Source organism: Rattus norvegicus, chromosome 19, assembly GCF_036323735.1.
Source record: "Rattus norvegicus strain BN/NHsdMcwi chromosome 19, GRCr8, whole genome shotgun sequence".
In the NCBI taxonomy this organism is placed as follows: Eukaryota; Metazoa; Chordata; class Mammalia; order Rodentia; family Muridae; genus Rattus; species Rattus norvegicus.
Window position 1 is genome coordinate 23605416 of NC_086037.1, and position 24457 is coordinate 23629872.

At 42.7% G+C, this 24457-nt stretch overlaps 1 protein-coding gene, 1 non-coding gene and 1 pseudogene across 2 annotated transcripts in view; 2 read left to right on the forward strand and 1 right to left on the reverse strand.

Annotated features, from left to right (window-relative positions):
- The window catches only part of LOC134483260 (disks large homolog 5-like), a 664485-nt gene that overhangs the window by 50170 nt on the left and 589858 nt on the right, over nucleotides 1-24457 (reverse strand). The window lies entirely within an intron of this gene.
- Nucleotides 4092-4198, forward strand: LOC134483714 (U6 spliceosomal RNA). The gene has a single exon (XR_010060598.1). It is a non-coding gene; the product is annotated as a U6 spliceosomal RNA (small nuclear RNA).
- LOC134483450 (zinc finger CCCH-type antiviral protein 1-like) lies at nucleotides 22082-23860 on the forward strand (annotated as a pseudogene).

The window sequence follows — 24457 nt, forward strand, 5'->3', positions numbered from 1 at the left end:
ATATCTGGTTTCCTGACAAGTCTGATCTACAGAGAGCCTGTCAGAATAGCCAGGGCCAAACAGAGAAACCCTGTCTCAAAAAATAAACAACAAAATGAATTTGTTTTAAAGAAGAGAGGAACGATTTAACAGAATTAGAGGCAGAGAAACAAAAGGTAATGGGCAGTGCAGAGTCTAGCTTCTGAGATGAAACTGGACACCCTGGGGTTAGGGTGGGGATTCTCATCTTGGACTAGGAGACAGAGGGTGGCTTCAGGGATGGAAGGCTCAGTCAGTCATTAGTCAGGATTCTCAATCAAGAGGGTGTTGTAAGATCCAAAATGTGTGAGCAGCTTTCTGCATGAGACTAGAAGAACCCGCCTACCTATACAAAACAGCCAATGAAGAGTAATCACAAGCATACATCTGGAGGTCCACAAGAGGTTAACGTCCACCTTAGTGTGGATTATTCAGAGCACAGGTGGAGAGGAGTAGAAGAGCTGATGGTGGCTGAGGCAGGAGAGGAGTTCGGGTGTGAATTTGAGCCAGGAAAGGAGCTTGTAGGTCGGGCAGAGCAATGAGAGGTCTAACAGCATAGCTGTTGAGATCCTTCAGATTAATTTGTCTTAAGAGCCTCATGCCATAGCCAAGGACAGGAGTAGATCTGACTATTGGGTGGCTGGGCTCACATAGCCCAAGAGGTTTGGCCTTGCATCTGTGAGATTCCAAGTCTCTCCCTTTAGACACAGCCATGGAGAAGGTGTAGCAGTGAAGGTGCAGATGGCTTTGCAATGCTTGGCTTATGGTGTTGAGTACTTCATGCTCCACAGAGCTAGGAAATGTACTAGAAGCCAGGGAGGCTGAGCATGAGGAAGACAGGTCTCTGGGAGAGAGAAATGATAACCAAAGTCACTAAGAACTTCCTGAATCACAGTGTCTGTTAACCATATATTTTATTTACTTATTTTTATGGGCCTGAGTGTTTCACCTAATAAATGCTTGTGCACCATGTGGTATGTGTGGTGCCCGTGAAGTCCAGACTGATTCCCTAGAATTGCAATTACAGGTTAATAGGAGCCACCATGTGGACACTGGGAACTGAACCTTGGTCTTCTGCTCTTAGCCACTAAACCAACTATCTGTTCAGCACCACCCCCCAATTGTATAGTCATTAAGATTTAACCATTTGGCCTTCAGTATTTGAATTAATACAGATGTGACAAGAGTTATAGTTAACATGGTGGTTCAGGTATAGACAGGCAGGCATCTCATTGTATACAATATATGAATCCTTCCTTCCTTCCTTCCTTCCTTCCTTTCTTTCTTTCACTTCTTTCTTCCTTCCTTCCTAACTTTCTTTCTTTCTTTCTTTCTTTCTTTCTTTCTTTCTTTCTTTCTTTCTTTCTTTCTCTTTTTGTTTTACTCTTGGAGACAGTGTTGATTTTTGTGTAGCTGACCTGGAATTAGCTCTGTAGAGGAAGCTGCCTTGAATTCAGAAATCTGTCTGCCTCTGCCTCCCAAGTGTTAGGATCAAAGGCCTGTGCCACCACCACCACACATCCTTCTGTTTAAAGGAAAAATGTAGTCTTACAGGGCGCATGAATTTAGCCCCGGTATAGACATTTTCCTAGGCCTCAGGAGCTGTAGAGTTCATGAAGGATTTGCTGCCTTCCCCTTTAGCCTGGCTAACTATGAGAGCTACACACCCATGGGTGTTTGCTTCACAAGAGTCTGGAGGATGAGGGTCACAGGCTGAGGTAACTGTGTAGAGCAAAGGATGCTTGGTGAAGGTCAAGTGGGTAAAATGCTGAAATGCTGAGAGAAGAGGCCTATGGTAGGCACCTCCTACACCTGAGACTTCCAACCCCAAAAAGCAGGGGGTAGAGAGTGAGGATGCAGAGTGCACACAGGTCAGGAAAAGGCCATGTTCCTGAAGCCTCCATGTGTGGTGGACAGGCTCTAGGGCACCATGAGGGACATCAGGAGCTTCTGCACTTTGTAGAATTACAGGGATCCATGTTACCTCACATGCCCATGATTTGCCCCCTACTGCAGGGAGAAGCCAACACCAGAAGCCTCCAGCTCCCAGCCCTGCTTTTGCCATGTAGGTTTACCCAGAACAGCTTGGAAGTCCCTGGACCTGGAGTCTCAGGTGGTTGTGAGCCACCTGACCCTGGTGCTGGAGACTGAACTCAAGTCTTCTGCAAGAGCAGCAAAGTCCCGTGTGCTGCCTGGCCCAGCCAGGGCTGTGAAATGGTGTTTATTTTCATCTGAACAAGCCCAACAACAGTTTAGGTCCCTAGAAGCCACATGAACCTGGATGCAGTAGAGTTTGTCATCCAGCCCTTCCCACAGGGAGACAGGAGCCTAAAGTGGACAGTCTCTAGGATTAGGGGAAGGGCTAGCCTAGCATACACAGCCATGGACAAGAGGTAGAAGGTGAGGACCTGTGCTCAGGTTGTCCCTGACCTTTACACAGGCACATGAGTACCTGTACTCACAGAAACGCCATACAGACATAGGTGAGAAAAGAAATAAAAACAAACAATATTGAAAATACAATATACTGGGGCTGGAGGGATGGCTCAGTGGTTAAGACCACTGACTGCTCTTCCAGAGGATCTGAGTTCAATCCCCAGCAACCACACTGTGTCTCATAACCATTTCTAATCTCATCTTCTACCCTCTACTGTTGTGTCTGAAAACAGGGACAGTGTACTCACTCAGATGGACAAAATAAATATTTTTTGTTTTAATCCTTTTCTAAAAATAGAAACCCATCTGTGACACATGATCATTGTGTGATTCCAAATGTGCCTAAGTCAGTACAGTCCTATTGCTACATGGTCTACCAGTTGTGTCAGCCTTGGTAGTAGAATGGCACAGTTGAAAAGATGCTGGTCACAGTGACCAGGCAGCCTAGAAATCTCACCATGAGCAGAGAAGGCTGTGCTGTGTCCTAGTCCTCTACCCCACACTGCCACCTCATCCCTACGAACAGAGCAAAAAGAACAGATGAGGAATCTTCCAGGTTTCTTTCCTCTTTGATTTCTTTATTAACCTAGCCCCTGTGCTACATGTAACCTTGTCACATCCTCTGTCCCATCCCTAAGCCCTCATACCTGTCAGATAAGACCGGGATCTTGCTTTGGGGGGAAGCTCTGGTCCCTCTCTGTCCTAAGAGGCTCTGAGCCATCACTGAAAGAGAGTCCTCTGAGGATTGAGGGACGTCCATAGCCAGTGCTCTGACTTCCAGGAAGGTTTGAGGAAGGTGGTCCTCTTCTTGTGGTGCCTCTAGTAGGAGCAGCCCACACTTGGGCCCAGCTCCCACTGTCAGAAAAAGGCGGGTGGCTCTGGTCTTTGCACAGCTCCAGTGGAATGAACAGTGCATCTCTCCTCTCTCTCTTGGAGGAAGTCTCAGCCTCTGGTGCAGGTGATGTTCCCAAGGGAAAGGAAAGGGAAGTGCAGAGTGAGGACTCCCAGGATCCTTTAAAACCTTGTCTGCATTGTCTTCATTAATTTTTATGTTTAATTTTTATTCCATGTGTATTGATCTCATTGTAGGGGTGTGCATTCCAAAGCATGAGTGTTGAAGGTAGAGGAAAAAGCATGGGAGTCACTTTATCCTACCGTGTGGGGTCCCAGGCTCTGAACCGGGTTGTTGAGCTTGGCTACAAAGAGCTTTCATACTGAATTTCCTGCTGGCTCTGATTTCAGTGAGAACGTCTCATAGAGCCCAGATTGGTCAGTAAACTACTGATCATCCTGCCTCAAGTATTGCCATCTAGTTCATGAAAGGGTTGAGTTATTGACACGAGGAACTGGGGATGGGCAGAGGTGCATGACTGAGGCTATCTCGGCTCACTGGCATGCCTTTGTGGACTGATAGTTTTCATCACTGATATGTCATTTGACTGCAGTGCTCCTCTGGAGAGAAGGAGTCTCTTTTGCCAGGGCATCAGGCTCTCCAGACAGGCCTGGAAGGTGGAGGTCTAGAGGCAAGACCTGCATTCCTCTTCAGAAGCTGCATTTACCACTCTGGACAGTGCTGTAGAACAGGGTCACATATCCAGTTCTACCCTGAGACCTGCTGATAAAGAATGTCTATCCTGGTGCTCGCTTCAGCAGCACATATACTAAAATTGGAACGATACAGAGAAGATTAGCATGGCCCCTAAACAAGGATGACACGCAAATTCGTGAAGCGTTCCATATTTTTAGAAATAATTGACTCAACTGTCAAAGATAATGCAAAGCGGAAAAAGCTACTGGTCCAAAACATACAGGAAATCCAGGACTCAATGAGAAGATCAAACCTAAGGATAATAGGTATAGAAGAGAGTGAATACTCCCTGCTCAAAGGACCAGTAAATATCTTCAACAAAATCATAGAAGAAAACTTCCCTAACCTAAAAAAAGAGATACCCATAGGGATACAAGAAGCCTACAGAACTCCAAATCGATTGGACCAGAAAAGAAACACCTCCCGTCACATAATAGTCAAAACACCAAACGCACAAAATAAAGAAAGAATATTAAAAGCAGTAAGGGAAAAAGGTCAAGTAACATATAAAGGCAGACCTATCAGAATCACACCAGACTTCTCGCCAGAAACTATGAAGGCCAGAAGATCCTGCACTGATGTCATACAGACCCTAAGAGAACACAAATGCCAGCCCAGGTTACTGTATCCTGCAAAACTCTCAATTAACATAGATGGAGAAACCAAGATATTCCATGACAAAACCAAATTTACACAATATCTTTCTACAAATCCAGCACTACAAAGGATAATAAATGGTAAAGCCCAACATAAGGAGGCAAGCTATACCCTAGAAGAAGCAAGAAACTAATCGTCTTGGCAACAAACAAAGAGAATGAAAGCACACAAACATAACCTCACATCCAAATATGAATATAACGGGAAGCAATAATCACTATTCCTTAATATCTCTCAACATCAATGGCCTCAACTCCCCAATAAAAAGACATAGATTAACAAACTGGATACGCAACGAGGACCCTGCATTCTGCTGCCTACAGGAAACACACCTCAGAGACAAAGACAGACATTACCTCAGAGTGAAAGGCTGGAAAACAATTTTCCAAGCAAATGGTCAGAAGAAGCAAGCTGGAGTAGCCATTCTAATATCAAATAAAATAAATTTTCAATTAAAAGTCATCAAAAAAGATAAGGAAGGACACTTCATATTCATCAAAGGAAAAATCCACCAAGATGAACTCTCAATCCTAAATATCTATGCCCCAAATACAAGGGTACCTGCATATGTAAAACAAACCTAACTAAAGGTCAAAACACACATTGCACCTCACACAATAATAGTGGGAGATTTCAACACCCCACTCTCATCAATGGACAGATCATGGAAACAGTAATTAAACAGAGATGTAGACAGACTAAGAGAAGTCATGAGCCAAATGGACTTAACGGATATTTATAGAACATTCTATCCTAAAGCAAAAGGATATACCTTCTTCTCAGCTCCTCATGGTACTTTCTCCAAAATTGACCATATAATTGGTCAAAAAATGGGCCTCAACAGGTACAGAAAGATAGAAATAATCCCATGCGTGCTATCGGACCACCACGGCCTAAAACTGGTCTTCAATAACAATCAAGGAAGAATGCCCACATATACTTGGAAATTGAACAATGCTCTACTCAATGATAACCTGGTCAAGAAAGAAATAAAGAAAGAAATTAAAAACTTTTTAGAATTTAATGAAAATGAAGGTACAACATACCCAAACTTATGGGACACAATGAAAGCTGTGCTAAGAGGAAAACTCATAGCGCTGAGTGCCTGCAGAAAGAAACAGGAAAGAGCATATGTCAGCAGCTTGACAGCACACCTAAAAGCTCTAGAACAAAAAGAAGCAAATACACCCAGGAGGAGTTGAAGGCAGGAAATAATCAAACTCAGAGCGGAAATCAACCAAGTAGAAACAAAAAGGACCATAGAAAGAATCAACAGAACCAAAAGTTGGTTCTTTGAGAAAATCAACAAGATAGATAAAACCTTAGCCAGACTAACGAGAGGACACAGAGAATGCGTCCAAATTAACAAAATCAGAAATGAAAAGGGAGACATAACAACAGATTCAGAGGAAATTCAAAAAATCATTAGATCTTACTATAAAAACCTATATTCAACAAAACTTGAAAATCTTCAGGAAATGGACAATTTCCTAGACAGATAATTGAGATCCTGTCTAAAACCAGCACAGAAACCCACCCTGCATTCAAAGCATCATCCACCAATTCTCGATTATCTACCATTCTCTCCCTACCAGTCGTTCAGTTTGGAATGGTAGAAAAAAAAAAAAAAACTGGGACTGATCTTTCTATTCTAAGGACCTTGATCTCTCTTTCCTTAGGTTCACCTTAAGAGTGCATACAAATGGATATCATCATCTGAACATCGTAGTATTATCTACTCTGTATATGTAGCATAATACTGTGCCTATGACAATCTCAAGCTTCCTTGAGTGTTGTTGCCCCATCAAGAAGTGTGATGTACTGAGGCCAATCCCCAGGGATCCTTTCAAGGGATTAGAAGGAAGCCATCAGAGATACTCCACATCATGGATCCCAACAAACAAACTAACAAAAAACAAAAAAACCTGACATTGAACTGTGTGGTGCTGGTCACATACCCTGTTATATTCTGTATGTTACGAGGTTTGTTAATCTTAACAAGTTCCCCAACTATGAGCTTCACATAGGACCCATTAGATTCAAGGAAAATAGGAACAACTATGTGTAAAATGACCCGAGTCAGGGCCCATAGACAGCAGCATTTCCAGCACTTGTGCTTTAGCCCATGTGGATTTTGCAATGAGCTGTGCCTAGCAATGTCCAGTACACAGTTGTGAGCTGTTGCTCTGGCTGAACTGTATTGGTGTGTGCATTCAATGAACTACACTATTTAAATGAATTCAGTGTTCCTGTGGTCTGAGTCCAGACCTCTTGACACCAAATCTTCCCTTCAGCAACACTTAGGAAAAGAAGCTAAGGTTAGGAAAGGTGACATCTTGTCATAAATTATGTGACAAGAGGGATGTCGAAATGATCCCTTGTGTTAAGAATCAAGGTGTCCTCTGTAATATTCAGGTCTATACTGGCCCTGTGCATCAGCTTCAAGGACCCATTTCTGATTTTCTTTGGGGTTCCCGTGATGATGCACTCAGACATGATTGGAAAGAACCAAAACGGTGGTCAGACTTGATTTATAAAATGCAGGCAACATTGCAAACTTATGTTGCAGGATATTTGATTCATATTATCAGCCCCAAGATAGTGTTATTTACTTTAAAAAATTACCTCCGGCAGTTCAGTTCAGCACTAGCACCGATATTTTACCCTAGAGCTTTTTTTGGTTGTTTGTTTGTTTTTTGTTTTTGTTTTTGGATGAACAAGTACTTTCTTATTTTGTGGCCCAGCCCTAGCTCTTACTCCTTTGCACAGTCACAGAGAGACCTCAAACATATACTCAGCCAAAGGCAGGGGAATGTAGAAAAGAGCCTAAGGCAATACCACATAATGACATTGAAAGTGGGTGGCCAAAAGGTGTTATAAAATTCACCTCACTTCAGTGAGTGATGACATACCAACCTGGTGGCCTACGATTCTGGAATATTAATCAGAATCCTTTAGTCATATTAGATCTTAATATTAACAAGGAAGCAGTCCTTTCCTGAAGTATACATTCATCATACGTAAAGAAGATATTACATCCATATACAACTCAGAATAGAATTATCCCCCAAGACCGGAAAGATCTGGCAACATTAATATTAGAAGCTTCTCCTGTGTTACAGTGGTAAGCACAGAAGAAAGAGGAAGATAGGGCTGAAAACAAAAGCATCAGGCCAGAGCACTGTTTCTCAGGAGGAGTTGCTAGGTGAAGGTAAGTAAACCTTACTAAGTTTAATACAGTATTACATACACTGTTGTAAGTAACTGGAGCCGAGGCTATCCCCAAAGGTTTGCCTGTCTGTGGAATCTGATACCCTAACTCAGGTGTCTTCCCTGGCCTCAGTGGGAGAAGGTGCACCAGGCCTACAAAAACTTGATGTGTCTTGGTGGATGCACACTCTGAGGGATATTCCTCTACTCTCTCAGAGGAGATGGTGTGAGGACATTGGGGAGGAACTGTGGGAGAGAAGTAACAAGAGGAAGGACAGCAATTGGGATGCAAAGTGAATATAAGCCTGTCAGTCACTGCTCTATTGCTGTGAAGACACCTTAACTAAGGTAACTAATAAAAGAATCAGGGTGTGCCCTTGTCTCCAGGTAGATATGTAGCAGAGGACTAGCTTATCTGGGATCACTGGGACGGGAGACCCTTGTTTCTGAGGAAGCTTCATGAACCATGATATTGGAACTTAGGCCTCTGAGGCGGGAGTGAATTGGTGGGTGGAGGAGAAATCTCATAGGGAGAGAGTGTGGGGGACAGAAGAGGGGGCCATGTAGAGGAACATGGAGTGGGAGATAAATTGGAAATGTAGATAAAATAATGAAAGAAAACTAAAAAACATCAGACTATGAGTATCATTCTAATTCAAGCCTCAAATAATAAAAACATAAATGCGAGAGTCGCCTGGTCCTGTTCATGTCATCCTGAATCTTAAAATCTTTTTTCCTCCAAATTCCGTGCCACATGAGGTGCACTGACCTGTCAGCTGCCTGCTTGGATGACAACTGCAGCAGCTTCCCTATGCACTTGCTTTGTAGGAGCTCGAAATCTATTGAGCTCCCTTTTCCAAGTTGGAACTTTAATTGGTAAGAGTCTTGCCTTGAGGACACCTTCCACATCTCTACAGTACAGAGGCAGGAGGCTTATCGTTAATAACATTCATCTCCTTAACTATGTCACCCTCCTCTTCAGCACATGACTTTGCTGTGACATTAAACTTCTTAGTGATCTTTTCCACTCTAAGCTGCACATGGTTTTCATGTGTTTGCCCTGTGTGTTGTTCCTTCTCCTGCAGTCTTGAGGAACAGTGACCAAAAGTAACCAAACCACAGGCTCAAAGCCATGTTAATACTGTATTGGGTACTATTTTCACAGAGCTGCCTGAGATGTAAATGGGACATGGAGAATTCGAACATAGTTTGAATCTTAGGCCTTTCACTGGGCAGTCCCTCATCTTCTCTAAAATTTAACCCTATTCTTCTACCATTGAGACCCACCTGCTGCTTAGCTCTTTACCCCTCTGCCGTGGTCTGTTCCATATCTCTTCCTGCCCATATCTATTCTGAATCTCCTGCTTCAGCTTGCCTCTGCCTATGTCCCTCTCTATGCCCGGAAGTTCTGCCCACATACTTCCTGACGCAGCTCTTGGCCATCAGATCTTTATTACATCCAATCGGCAGTGAGACAACACCTGATACATCTTTTAGCTTGTGTTGAGCTGGTGAGAAGGACAAACATCCACAAAATAGCAAAGCTGATGATGGGACATAGAAATGACAAGAGAAATCCTGCCAGCACTTAGCTGACTGCCAGTACAGAACTAACAATTGAAAGTTGACACACCTTAGTACAAAGGGAGGTCACCTCAGCATTTCCCCTTTTACTCCAAGAAATACCTTTAATTTAACATTAATAAGCTAGATAAAATAAGAAAACTTATGAGATGCATCACGTAAGAATTACTGTCACAATATTCTGTCCATTCGTATTTTGCAAAATTGGAGAAGGTACTTCATTATCTAAATTATATTAGTCTAAAATTTTGTACCTAAATCATTTTCTATCACTTTTTAAGCTTTGTATCCCTTATCTATCATAACTTGCATTTATTAACCGTAATAAGTCTTCTGAGACCAAATGTACTTTCATTAATTCCAAACAATTTAAGCGTTTATGTCTTTCATCCTTAAAATTTGACACATTTTTTTGCGTACAAATTTTCTTTTTCTTTTTCTTTATTCAGCTTCCACACGAAGATTATTTTTGCTCTGATTTAGAGCAGGATGCAAGGGTGGAGTGCAGACCTGAGGGGAGGGCAGATGAATGGAGTTGAGCTGCAGGATGTGAGGTTCACAGAGAATAAATAATAAGTTAAAAAAATTAAGAAATAAGCACAGTGGGGATGAAGCTGTGAATGCTTGGCGTGGGGAGGTTTGGCAGTGGACTGGGCATTTTAGGGGTGGGGTGGGATTGACGTGGGTTCTGGAGTAGTAAGGATGGTGTCTGTTCTTGTCTTTTGGGGAAACTCCTCAGTCTTCTCCCATCCCTCCTCTGCTTCTACCCCCACCTCCAACCGCCATAACTGCCTCCTACCACAGCAGCGGCTTCTGGGCATCGGCCTCTTTCTGCTCAAGCTCTTCTACGTGCTCGGGGGTGGTACAAGCTTTTAAAAGTCCCAGGCAGTGGGCAGACCACGCACACTCTCCTGGCATCCCCATCCTCTCTCAGGACTTATGGTGCCAGAGCGGTTATCGCAGGAGTTTTGATACTGCTGTGGACTGTCCATAGAGCCCTGCTTTCTGAGCCTCCCATGTCCACCCTGTTCCTGTCCAGGTTCCTGGCTGTCACATTTCTGCACGATGGTGAACAAGTTTGTTTTTCTGATTCTCATAACAAGAAAAGGTTAAGACTAAACTATCTAATCTTCAACCCCATCCAAGATCTGAGGAGGAGAAATGTTGCCTGAATAAAAGGAAATTCAGAGCAAACAGCTTCCAAATCTAAAGAAATGACAGAAATTGTTGGCTACCCTGGGAGTCAGTCAGCAAATATTCCTGTGTCACTGTGGCATCCACCTTCAACTCACTAGGCCAGGAGCTCTGACAACAATCCTTTGAAGCAGGTCACTTGAAGGACTATCCTATTTTTTTTTCCAAAAAGTGGGACACAGACTTCCCCATGATCAACTTCTGCACAGTCTGGACAGCTTTCTGGCAGCAGTAGAGGTAAGTAGGTAGTATTTCACCCAATGGTTCTTTAGAGCCCATCATCTTTTTCAGAATAGATTGGGGACACTACCAGGAGTTGAGGTCTCTCCCACTGTGAAAAGCCTTTAACTATTAGGACATCTGAAATGGCAGATTCTTCAGATCTCTAAAGGATTTGAGAACCACCTTGGTATGTAATGTCTATCTCAGTGGACAAATGTGGCTTTTTTTCCCAAGGGATTTACTTCCTACTTAACTTTAAAAACATACACAGGAAGATAAATCAAGCTTATTTCTGTACCTAACTAAAGCAGTACCTAACATGACTGGAAGACTGATTATTTATAGTTGGAAAGTACTAGCTTGAATTCCTTAATTATCCACGGCAGTGTGCAGTAGTAATTTTATAAAATTAGAATTTTACACCACATTGTGAATAAGTTGCATATACTTATGTCTTAAAAATGAATTGAATCATTTATGCAAGTACAATTTTAAATTCTATCATCATTCAAAAATCCATGCCATCCTAAAATATTTGAGACTTGGTATTGCTTTCTAGTATAAAGAGAGATACAGTGATCTATGATTTTGTCATTTTAGTCCCTTCTCCTGATTTCCCACAACATTAGACAGAGAATTGAGGAGAGAAAGAGAAAGGAAGAAAGACATCCCTGATTCGAATCTGCTTTACTGTTTCCTCCCTGACCATGGCCAGTAAGAACTTGCAACCAATCCCCTAACTGACAATAATCATCTACAGCCCACGGCAGACAAATAACCACCCACCCACCCTTCCTCCTGAGAATGAGGGGGTCATGTTCCTTTAAGTTGCTTCCCAATGTGTGTGGGGTGACAACATGTTTTGGGACCTTTCAGCAATTGGGATATTTTCCAAATCCTGGGAGATCTTGCAGTTTCCTATGTGTCCAGACCCTGAATGTGGAGGGATTAACTGAAGTCCTGGCTACATTAACAATGGAAAATACAAACACACATTCCTACCATTTGAGGAAGGTCACTGGATATCTACCCCTTGAAGTTTGCTCAAAACAATTAGTCAATTAGCTTTTTATTTATCTTCAGGTCACTTCTTAGTAAACAGACAGAAAAGAGACAGATTGTTTGCCAAAATTATATTAATTGCTTCTAAGCCAGTCACCAATAGAGTTCCTGCCATCCTTTGAAGTTTCATCAGAGAGGCTCTATTTTGCACAGACTCACAATACTTATGTCTCCCATGTGGCAAACTAAAAGAACTGTTAAGATCTCCTTAAATAATTCAACAGTTTTCCCAATCCAAAGTCTCCCACCCTCCTCCAAAAAATCAAGAGATTCCTCACAAACATCTCCACTCACTTCGGTACCAGTTTATATAACAGTCACATTTCTGTTACTGCAGAAAAATACTATGACCAAGAACAACTCAAGGAATACAGTTCTTCACATTGTGGTAACCAACCCCAACTACCAAATTATTTCATTGCTAAGTCATAAATGTAAGGTGGCTACTGTTTTGAATTGTAATGTAAATAGCATGTATAAAGTATGTCTCATATGTGGTTGTTCCCTGAAGGGCTTGCAACCCACAGGTTGAAAACTGCACTTGTGTGTGGTGGTGGGAGGGGTGGTTGTGAGTTTTTTGTTTTGTTTGTTTGTTTTCCTTTTTCTCAAAACCCAAATGCTGATAAGAACATAGGCCAATATCAGGCTCTTCAATTTTATTCCATTAGGCACTGTGTCTGCTCTCATGATATTAACATGCTGGTTTTTCTTTTTTACTATTCCCCAAAATGAACGTGAAATCATTAAAGGTGATGCCTCCAGCAGTGCTTTACTGTCTTATTAGTTAGCAGTGTCTGACTGCCCTGCTCAGTTGTGCTTTCATGTGAGTTCTGAGATTTTTTTTTCATTCCTATGAAGATCTGTATTGGGATTATAATGGGATGGATTTAAACCAGTAGATGACTCTGGTAGGATTCGATATAATAATATAAATCATACTGATACATGAAAATGAGAGGCCTCTTCATTTTCTGGTTTCTTCAGTTTTTTTATTTTTCCTAATGATTTCATTTTAACAAGTCTTTACTTCCTTAGATATTACAAGATGTTTATTCTGAATGGGTTTGTTTTCTTGGCTTCTTTCGTCATATTAATTGTTGGTATACAGGAGTTCTATTGATTTTACTGTGATTTTAGTGAATGTGTCCATGAGCCATAGGAGTTTGCCAGTGGTTTCGTAGTGGTCTTTATATATGGATCATATCGCCTGCAAATGAGAATGCTCTGACTGCTTTCTTTCATATTAACATGCCTTTCCATCTCTCTATTGTCATATTGTTTGGATAAGACTTCACATACTAGTTGAATTAGATGAAAAGAATGAACATCTGTGACTTATTCCTGATTTTAGTGGAAATCCATTATGATTTCCTCCAGTTAGGATGCTGTTGGCCTTGCATATCGCCTTTATAATGTTAAGGTATGTCTTCTCCATATCCCAGATTCTCCAGGACTTTTGCATTAATCACTGTGGGATTTTGCCAAAGAGATTGTCTGCCTCTACTGCAGTGATCATGTGTTTCCTGTTCTTGGTTTTCTGTGGTGGATTGTTTATTCATTTGTATGTGTTGAAACATTCTTGCACCTCTGCAGTCAAGCCAGCTTGATCTCGGTACCTGACACTTTTGGTAAATGTCTGAATTTTATTTTTCAGGATATTATTGAGAAATTTTTCACTTAACTGTTCCTTCCAATCTTAGTTTCTTTTCTATGCTGTGAAGAGACACCATGAGCAAGGGAACTTGTAGAAGAAAGAGTTTATTTCAGCTTACAGTTTCAAGGATCATGAGTCTATGAATATTATGCTGGGGTACACGGCAGCAGGTAGGACACCATGTTTCTAGAGAACTGGCTGAGAGCTTACATCTTATGTGCAAGTCGGAGACAGAGAAAGTGTTAACTATAGATGGTGTTGAATTTGGAAACCTCAAAGCCCAATCCCATACACTCCTCCAACAAATCCGTATCTTATAATTCTTCCCGAATATTTCCACTAACCAGCAACAAACATTCATATATGTGAGTTTATGGGGGCCATTATCATTCAGATCACCATATTCCACTCCCAATTCCCCATAGGTTCTTAAACATATCATCATAAAAATACATTAACTCAGCTTCCAAAACCCCTGTAGTCTTTCGGTCTCTAAACAGTTTATCCACAGTGCTTTTCGACACTCCAGGAAATCCCTTAATTATTCCCCTATGAAATCAAAAGGCAAATTGCATACATCCAATGTGTAATGCCAAAAATATGTTATCATTGCAAAGGGAAATTGGGAATGTGGTGAGCCAGTTCAAGGCATTAACCCAACAGGGCACACTCCACATTCTCTACTTCTGATGCATGACAAAGGGATTAGATGGGTCCACTGCTCTGGCTTTGCTGACTGCAACATAATTCCTAAAACTATGTTGTATCGCATAGATCTGTGGTGGTTGTGTTTTCATTGTCACTCATTTCTAGGAATTTTAATTTTTCCTTATGTGTTTCTCCCTTGGCCCTTTCAGTAGTGTGTTGTTTGTGTTGCTGACCTTCCACGAGAGTGTGTACTGACTGCACTTTCTATTGTGTGATACCAGTTTGATTCCTTTGTGCTTAGATAGAATGCATGACACTACTTCAGCTTTCTTATCTTTCCTGAGGGCTGTTCTGTGTCCTAATCCGTGGTCAATTTTGGAGACAGATCCACAGGCTGATAGAAAATATATGTATAGTTCAGTGTAGTTTGTTAGGTCCATTTGACTGATGATGTCACTGAATTCTGCTCCTCCTCTTTTGTTTATTTGCCTGTGATCTGCCAAGTGGTCAGAATAGACTATTAAAAACAATCACAACCACTATTATAGCTAATGGGTAATTTCAGATCTATCTGATAATTATATATTTAAATTTGTGACTGCTGTGTTTAATATGCATATATTTAGAATTGTAGTATCTTTTGGTAATTGCAAAGTATGAAATGAATGTCCTTACATCTTCTGGACAGGATTGGTTTGAAATCTATTCTGTCAGCTGGATAGAGAAACTGCATAGAATTGCTATAGGGACCTGTGTCTTAGGTCTGTTTCCCTAGTGTATCCTCTACATCTCTCATGATGGTGATCCTGTTTCTGGCTAAATGTATGTCTGTTTACTGGGGAATTGAGTTTAGTGACATGCAAATATTATTTAAACCTATGTATTTAATTTTGTTAATTTTTGAGGGTTTTATTGGCTTCTTTTGATTGACTGTTCTAGTTTTGTTACATTATTTCCTGTTTCCTCTGGTATTTTATCCTTCTCTTCAAACTAAAGTATTCCTTTTAGGATCCTCTACAGAGCTCCTTACTGGTTATACATATTTTGTAAATTTATTCATCATATGCCTTAATCAGCACAGTAGCTGGGCAGCTGCCTGCCCTCCATGGTATCAGATCTACTTTCCAAACAATAACGCTCAACTCTTACTGACTGTGTAGCATCTTGGCTGCTCTTTGTTGCACTTGGACAGCCCTCAGGACCAGGCTCTCCTCTCCCTTAACCATGGCTGCTGTCCTCTTCCTCTCTCCTCTCCATCACACATGTTCTTCCTTTATTCTCTGGCAGCTTCTTCCTCCTTCTTCCCTCCTCATGATCCTCTCTAGCAAAGCCCTCAAAGCTCACCTCCCCCATCTCTCTGCTGTGCAGCTGTTGGCTGTTGGCTTCTTTATAATCACAGTTAACTGGGAGCAGGGTCAGTTTTTGGAGGTTAACCAGTCTTGAGTTCTACATATTAGCATTAAAATACAAGCAGAATTAGGCCAATCCACTACAAGGATTTCTTTTGTTTTGTTTTGGTGTAAGTTTTCTTTTACCTTTTCACTTTTTATTTTATTTTTGGCTATTTTTTTATTAATTGGTTATTTTATTTATTTACATTTCAACTGTTGTCCTGCTTTCCACACTCCCCTCATCATATCTTACATCACATTTCTGCTCAGGTTTGCCTATATGACAGTGTTCCCCCACCTACACATATCCATTCCCACCTCACAACTCCAGCATCTACTTTTGGTGGGCAACAGGCCTCAGCATAGTCAATGGCCTCCCGCCACATGGGTGCCACTTTAATCAGTCCTCTTCTACACAGTTACCTAGAACCATAGACCCTGTATATACTTTGGCTGGCAGTTTATTCCCTAGGAGCTGGGGGATTGGTGACAGAGGGTCTGGTTAGATATTAAAGACCAATAGTTGCTGCTTTCTCTTCTTTTTCTGGTTATTGTGTGCTTCATTTTTTGAAATTATTGAGAGATGATTTATTTCTTGGTTTTTCTTGGGTATAGTTTAGCTCATTGTCTTGGAGTTTCCCTACTACAATCCTCTGTTGTGCTTTCTTAGAGAAAAATATTGTTTAAATTTGGTTTTGTCATGAAATATTTTGGTTTCTCCATTTATGGTGATTGAGAATTATGCTGGGTATAGGATCCTTGGTCCGCATTACATCTGCCCAAGATTTTCTGGCTTTTGGAGTCTCTGTTGAGAAGTCTGGTGTAATTCAGATAGGTCTGAACTTATTTGTTACTGGTTATTTATACCTTACCCCTTCTAATGATCTTTCTTTGATCTGTGCATTCAGTGTTTTAATTATTATGTTAATGGAGGAATTGTTTCTGGTATGATTAAATTGGCATTCTGTAGGCTTGTTGTACCTTCATGGCCTTTTCTTCCTTTACCTTATGGATGTTTTCTGCTATGATTTACTGAATATGCTTACTGGACCTGTGAACTGGAAATCTAAATTCTCTTCTATTCTATTATCCTTAGGTTTGGACTTTTAATTCTGTCCTGAAATTCATGGATGTTTTGTATTCAATAAACCATACATGGTTTTCTGAGATGGGTATTTGGTGATTTGTGGGGTGATCTCCTTGACCCCAACTCTTACATTTAGTACCACGTTTTATAATGAAACAAGGTCAAGAATGGTGACCTCTTGCCATAAACTATATGAAAAAGGCAGGTGAATGAATGTGTGTCAAGTATCAGTAGATTCCTGGGTGGTTTTTGCTCCGGGTTGGCCATATGCAACAGTTTCAAAAGCCCAAGTTTGATGTTCCTTGGGATTCCCAAGATGATGCACTCAGACCTGACAGACAACACCCAGAATCCTCCTCAAAGAAATTGATTTATAAAATCGAGGGAACGTTACTAAGTCATGTTACAAAATATTTGATCACACTGTGATCTCCAAGAATGTATTATTTACTGAAAAACTAGTGTGTGGTATAGCAGGGCCATGGCACAGACATTTAAAGCAAGAGTTGTTTATTCATGTAAACATGGACTTAATTACGGTATGGCTCACCTACCACACACATTTATGGCAAAGGTAAAAAGTGCACTTAGGTCCAGCAGATCAAGACACAACGTGAAAGGAAATCTAGATAACTAAACCAATGGAAAGTTTTTGAGTTAAAGGATTTTTAAGAAAGTGTTCAGAGGGAACAGGACTGCTCTTCTTCTGGGAGGTCAGTGAATCAGGAAAGACAGTTGGGAGCTTTACTTGACTTCAGCATCTGACTCCTGAAACTTCATTGGTAAAATTAATGTCTGGAATTTTGGATTGTAAAACAACAGGTTGGCCCTGCAGCTTTGGGCAAGGCCCATGGACAGAGAGATCGCACCTGATGGGAGCAATCTTAAAAGCCATCTGATTCTGGTAAGTCACCTGAGAAGTCCTCAAGGAGAGAGGAATGAATGGGTAGCACCATAACAGAAGGCTTTAGGATCTCGGATAGTGCTACTCTAGATGCCTTGGAAATAGAAGCAGAAAATGTAAAGCTAAATGACTTCACAGGAATTAGCTCATTTCTGATTATGATTTTTTCATATTGGTATTTTATATTTATTCTTTTTTTTTAAATTTAAATCAAGAGCCTTAGGTTGTAAGGTGAGGCGGTCTTAGAATCAGAAAATGCTTAGAACACTTGTATGGCGCCCCACAACTAACACTATCTGGCTAGAAATTCTACTTTTAATCTCGTCATCATCGACAGCTTCCATTTAACCAGCAGGGTCCATGCCAGGCAGACACTGAGCAGGTTGTATGTTCTGTTAATCTCCACAACAACCCAATTCAGCAGAAACACGTCCATTTTACAGGTGAAGAAACCACAGCTCAAAGCAAATGAGTATCAGGGTCCCCTCAGTCTCACTGTCTGTCACTCAGACCCACATCCTTCTCTGTAAAGGGAAGCCATGGGCCTGATGTGGCTGTGCAAGCTGACTCTGCTGAGATGATCAATGCTATTCTTGACCCTGGGAGAATTTAAGACAAGGTGACCCACAGACTCCTGGTATAGATTCTGCCTCTGGGTTCTAGGGTGTGACACGGTATCCCTTGCATGGGTCTCTACTCAGCTGAGGAGTCTGCTCCCATCTGTCAGCTTCTATGGCAGTGGTTCTCAACAGTCCTACTGCTGCAACCCTTTAATACAGCTCTTCATACTGTGATGATCCCCTCCATAAAATTATTTCATTGCTACTTCATAAATAATATTGCTACTCTTATGAGTCATAATGTACAAGGTATCTGATATGCAATCTCTGTGAAGCAGTTGCCACCCACAGGTTGAGAAATATTGCTCTATAAACTTTTTTTTTTTAATGAAAGGCTTTCACCTCAGAAGTACCTGGAGCAGTTGTAAGAGCCCTGAAATACTGACAAGTTTTGGCAGGCCCAAGACTGCTTGCCTTAATGACAACAGAGATTCCTGGCTAAAGGCACAATCTGAAATCACTGTCCCCAGGTCATTTCTTGCCTAAGTTTTCCCTCATTACAATGTCTGTCTGCTTGGACATGTCTGTCCAGGAAGCCAGTCCATGTAGTCTCTGATACAGACAGAATGCTAAAGGCAAGAATGCTTTCCCTCTGTTGGCCCACAGTCATTTCTATAGAAGTAAGTTCAAATCCCCTGTGGATAAATGTGTGTCTCTCACATGGTGTGTGAGACTTGAAATGTCAACCGTTTGAGTTGACAAAAAACAAATTTCACTTCAGATTTACAGCTGACTAAAAATTATTTTTGGGAGAATGCAGAGGGTGGCCAGGCCTGCAGAGTCAGATCCCCTCCCTGCCTGGGATGATCCCACCCTCAGTAGACTTCAGCTTCACCTATAAGGTGTAATCAGAAAAATCTGACCTTAAGATTCTGAAGTCCACAATATGCACAACCCCTAAAGTTGGTAAATGGCCTATATGGGGGTTTTCTCCAGTTTAAACTATTCTGGCTTCTTTTCTCTCTTGTGCTGCAATCTGTTCTCTCAGGTCTGTTGGTCCTGGAAGGACCTGGGTTCAAGTCAAGGCCTCGTGGGTGGGGAGGAAGATGTTCTGTTGTGTGAATGAGTATGGATTAAGAATGTAGCCCCACCAACAGATTGGGAAAAAATCTTTACCAATTCTACAACAGATAGAGGGCTTATATCCAAAATATACACAGAACTCAAGAAGTTAGACCGCAGGGAGTAAAATAACCCTATTAAAAAATGGAGTTCAGAGGCAAACAAAGAATTCACAGCTGAGGAATGCCGAATGGCTGAGAAACACCGAAAGAAATGTTCAACATCTTTAGTCATAAAGGAAATGCAAATCAAAACAACCCTGAGATTTCACCTCACAGCAGTGAGAATGGCTAAGATCAAAAACTCAGGTGACAGCAAATGCTGGCCAGGATGTGGAGAAAGAGGAACACTCCTCCATTGTTGGTGGGAGGCAGACTGGTACAACCATTCTGGAAATCAGTAGGAGGTTTCTCAGAAAATTGGACATTGAACTACCTGAGGACCCAGCTATACCTCTCTTGGGCATATACCCAAAAGATGCCCTAACATATAAAAAAGACACGTGCTCCACTATGTTCATAGCAGCCTTATTTATAATAGCCAGAAGCTGGAAAGAACCCAACAGAGGAATGGATACAGAAAATGTGGTACATCTACACAATGGAATATTACTCGGCTATCAAAAACAATGATTTTATGAAATTCATAGGCAAATGGATGGAACTGGAAAATATCATCCAGAGTGAGGTAACCCAATCACAGAAAAACACACATCGTATGCACTCATTGATAAGTGGATATTAGCCCAAATGCTTGAATTACCCTAGATGCACAGAACACATGAAAATCAAGAAGGATGACCAAAAAGCGAATGCTTCACTCCTTCTTTAAAAGGGGAACAAGAATACCCTTGGCAGGGAATAGAGAGGCAAAGATTAAAACAGAGACTGAAGGAACACCCATTCAGAGCCTGCCCCACATGTGGCCCATACATATACAGCCACCCAATTAGACAAGATGGATGAAGCAAAGAAGTGCAGACCGACAGGAGCCGGATGTAGATCGCTCCTGAGAGACACAGCCAGAATACAGCAAATACAGAGGCGAATGCCAGCAGCAAACCACTGAACTGAGAACCGGACCCCCGTTGAAGGAATCTTAGAAAGGACTGGAAGAGCTTGAAGGGGCCCGAGACCCCATATGAACAACAATGCCAAGCAACCAGAGCTTCCAGGGACTAAGCCACTACCCAAAGACTGTACATGGACTGACCCTGGACTCTGACCTCATAGGTAGCAATGAATAGCCTAGTAAGAGCACCAGTGGAAGGGGAAGCCCTTGTTCCTGCCAAGACTGAAGCCCCAGTGAACATGATTGTTGGGGGGAGGGTGGTAATGGAGGGAGGATGGGGAGGGGAACAGCCATATAGAAGGGGGGGGTTAGGAGGATGTTGGCCCGGAAACCGGGAAAGAGAATGCAATCAAAATGTAAATAAGAAATACTCAAGTTAATAAAGAAAAAAAAAAAAAAAGAATGTAGCCCCACTCTGACTGGCCAACTAAGCTCCAGAAAATCTTCCCCAATCACAAAACTGGGCCATGTGGGAGCCTAAACTGTTTAAAGGGGAGAGCTGAGTGCTTTCTCCTGGAAGAAATACTTGGGGGTTGACTGTCACTTGTGAACCTTCTGTGTTAAGTCACTTCTCAGAAGGGAAGCTATCCTCTAACTCTTCCATGGGACCTACCCAGCACTGGGGCCAGAGGATCCTATGGTGTTGCAGCTCTGAGCTGGGAGGGGTAGCTCTCACCCTGGCATGGAGAAGCCTGTTTTCACAGCTGATCTAGATCTGAGGAACAGGGGCTTTTAAAGAAGCATGTGAGAGTATCTCCTGCAGGAGAGCCCAGTCTGCAGGGAAAGTCACACAGGACAGCGAAAAGTGACTTCGCAACAAACACAGGGAATGGGAACCAGGGAGGGCACTGGATGGATGGTCGGAGAGTTTGAGAAAGCCTGCATCTCCCTGAAAGACTTCCCACAACCATAAGTCCCACCACTGTCCCCTTCTCACAGGGGAGGCTCAGCAAAGCCTGCCACCTGCTGGGATCCCTGCAAACTAAAACCAGAGTGGAGAACTTAGGAAAGCACTTTGGTGGAGGGGGAGACACAAGTCTCCAGGGGCAGGTCAGCCTTCTGTCCCTTTGGTTCTCCTCACTTCACAGAGGTGCCTATTGAAAGGTGAGGCAAGCCAGGATCTCAACAGTCTTTGGCCAAAGAAGTGAGAGCCCACAGGGCAGAGCAAGGCAAAGCAGAGCCAGGCAGAGCAAAGTGAAGCCCTGCCAGTCAGCAAATAGGCCTTGCGCATGTGGGACTGGTGGCAGCAGTGCTTGCCCTTGCTCTTCTGGTGGTGCAGAACACCTGCCTGGATGTGGGGAAACTCACAGTGGCTTGTCCTCCAGCTGCAACTGCCAGTGCTTGGGGAGGGGGAAGTTGAAGATGCTCCCATGATCCTCCGATTTCCGGCCCATTTTGTCCATGTTCAAGGCTTTGGTCAGCCCCGCCAGAAGCCCCGAGGACAGGGAGAGCAAGCACAACTGGCCAGCAACCACCATGGGCATCTGCGGTGGGACCCAGGCCAAGTAGCCACAGAGGCACACCAGGCAGCCAGGCAGCCAGGCACCAGCCCCAAGCCTGTGCATACTGAGGCCAATGACACTCCAATAGTCCCTCCCACCATGCACATCCCACCCCTGGCAGGCAAGATCTCTCTGTCTAGGGCTTCCCCCAGACCTCCAACTACCACCAGCTCAAGGAGCCCTTACTTAATTCTTGTTAACCATAATGGCTTGTCATAAAAGGTCATTGGGAAAGTCAATGATGAGATGAAAGCCTTAAAAGAAAACTAGAGAGACTTACGGAAATGAAGAAGAAAGCTCTCTTCCCAGTAGGAGCCTGGCAGTCCCAAGCTCAGGGCACCTCATGTCCAGTCTTGAACCCAGCATGCATTGTTGTGGAGAACCTGCCTGCTTAAGGACCTGGCTTCCCACTCATTCTCCTGAGATGATGACTTTAATTCTTTTAATTTTTACTGGTTATTTTCTTCATTTCCATTTCATGTGTTATCCCCTTTTCCAGTTTCCTTTCTCCACGAAGCAGAGTCCAGCTCACAAGCCTGAGCAGCTGCAGCCATAGTGCACCATGGGGGATCCTGGGGCAGACTGTTTCATCACCAAGATCCTGTGGACCCACAGGGGCTGCATGACCTTAAAGGAACTGCAGAGTAGGATCAGGCTCCAGAGGCAGAGCTCTATGAGCTGCTGGGCAAGACTGCTTATTCCTATTGGAGACTGGAGATCAGGCAGGGATCACGCTGTAGGTGGCGGCTACTACTGAAGCCTGTGACTTCAATCTCAAGTGCATCCAGGGACCATGCTACAGATTGCCCAAGCCTCTGCAAGCTCAAACTTCTGGGACAGAGTCATTATGCAAAATCCCAGAGAAACCTCTGCAAATATCCACACCAAGTTTTAGGAACAGAGCTTCCAGGTCCTGAAGAATCATGAGCTTTCTGGGCTTCACCAAGAGGAGCCGGCCTTCTTCCTGGTACAGGGGAATGCTTTTCTCCTGCAAAAGTTACTACAAAGGAGACAGCCACAAACAGATCTGCTTGAAGCCACAGCCATGCAAGAGAGTCCAAGTCTGTGAGCACTTCACCCAGGCCAACTGCCGTTACCTCAACTGTCTCAGGTCTCATGACCTGATGGACAGGAAGGTGCTGACCTCCACGTGACTGAGCACGGGCTGAGTTCTGATGGGGTCCAGAACATCCAGGACATCTGCAACAACAAACACATTAGGAGGAGACCCACTGGCATGAGAGCTCCCCATGAACATCATAGCAGCAGGGCACACAGAGACAGAAGCAAAAGCAGAGACTGATTCCTTCCAAACAGTCTAGGATTTCTCTCCCATGTCTCATTTTGGCATCTGGTTCACCTTGTCCAGATGTCACCAGCTGTAAGGATTCCCTGGAGGACGTGTCTACAGCTGTCACTCAGGAGGTCAAGAACCTGGGGACCCAGGACTCTGCACAGCTTTCCTTGGTCTCATCTAAGGCTGCTGGTGTCTGAGGACCCAGTCCCATGATGCAAGCCAGGGGTTTTCTGAGAATGGAGATCTGGATGCTTCTTTTCTAGGAATCCTACTGATTCTTTGTAAGCTCCTGCCTCCTCTGCTGGCTTTCTTCTTGCTGCAGCAAAAAGAGATGAATCCATGTCCATGAGAACAGGCATGCCTTCTGGACACCGCATGGAGGTCAAGGGAAAGAATGAGGCTCCAGACATCGATTACATCCCATTTTAAATGGTTCTATTGATGGGGTGACAATGGAAGAAGCAACAGACTCAGGAATTCTAGGTAAAAGGAGAAACTCAGGGAAGGAGTTTGGCAATGTTCCTTCTCTTTCAATTCAGTGGAATAATTGAAGCACTATTGTTATTGGGTCTTCATTAAAAGTCTGGTAGAAAGGATGCATTAAAGCCATGTGGCCCTGATTATTATTATTTTTAATTTTTGGAGTGGCAGCCTTTAATGACTGTATCTATTTCCTTATGGGAATTATTCATTACCTTCCCAGATCTGTATTTAACTTGGTATTTGTTATCTGTTAGAAAAATCACCAGTATCAAATAGATTTTTCACTTTTCTGTAGTAAAGGCCTCTGAAGTAAGCCCTAATGATTGTTGAATTCACTCAGTGTCCTTTGTTATATCCCCCTTTTCATTTCTGATTTGGTACTTTAGATATAGGCTCTGTGGTTTGTCTGTCTTGTGGATCTTCTCAAAAAAAAAAAAAAAAAAAGAAACAAAGAAAGAAAGAAAGCCAGCTCTTGCTTTGCTTGGCTCTTTGTATCATTCTCTTTGTTTGTAATTGATTGATTTTAGTTCTGAGTTTATTTCCTGCCACCAAATCCTACCAGACTCTCTATGGGATGAGGCTTTGCCTCACCTTGGTAACAGCAGCATGTGATACGTGAAGCTTTTGCTGCTCTCTGTAGTGGGGATGACATCACAATTTCACTGAAAACTATGCACAGCCTCGTTTTAGACTGTATTAAAGTAGCCCACGAATTCAGTGCTCCCTGCAAGGTGCCATGAGACAGTAGTAACATGAGTCTGCCTGCA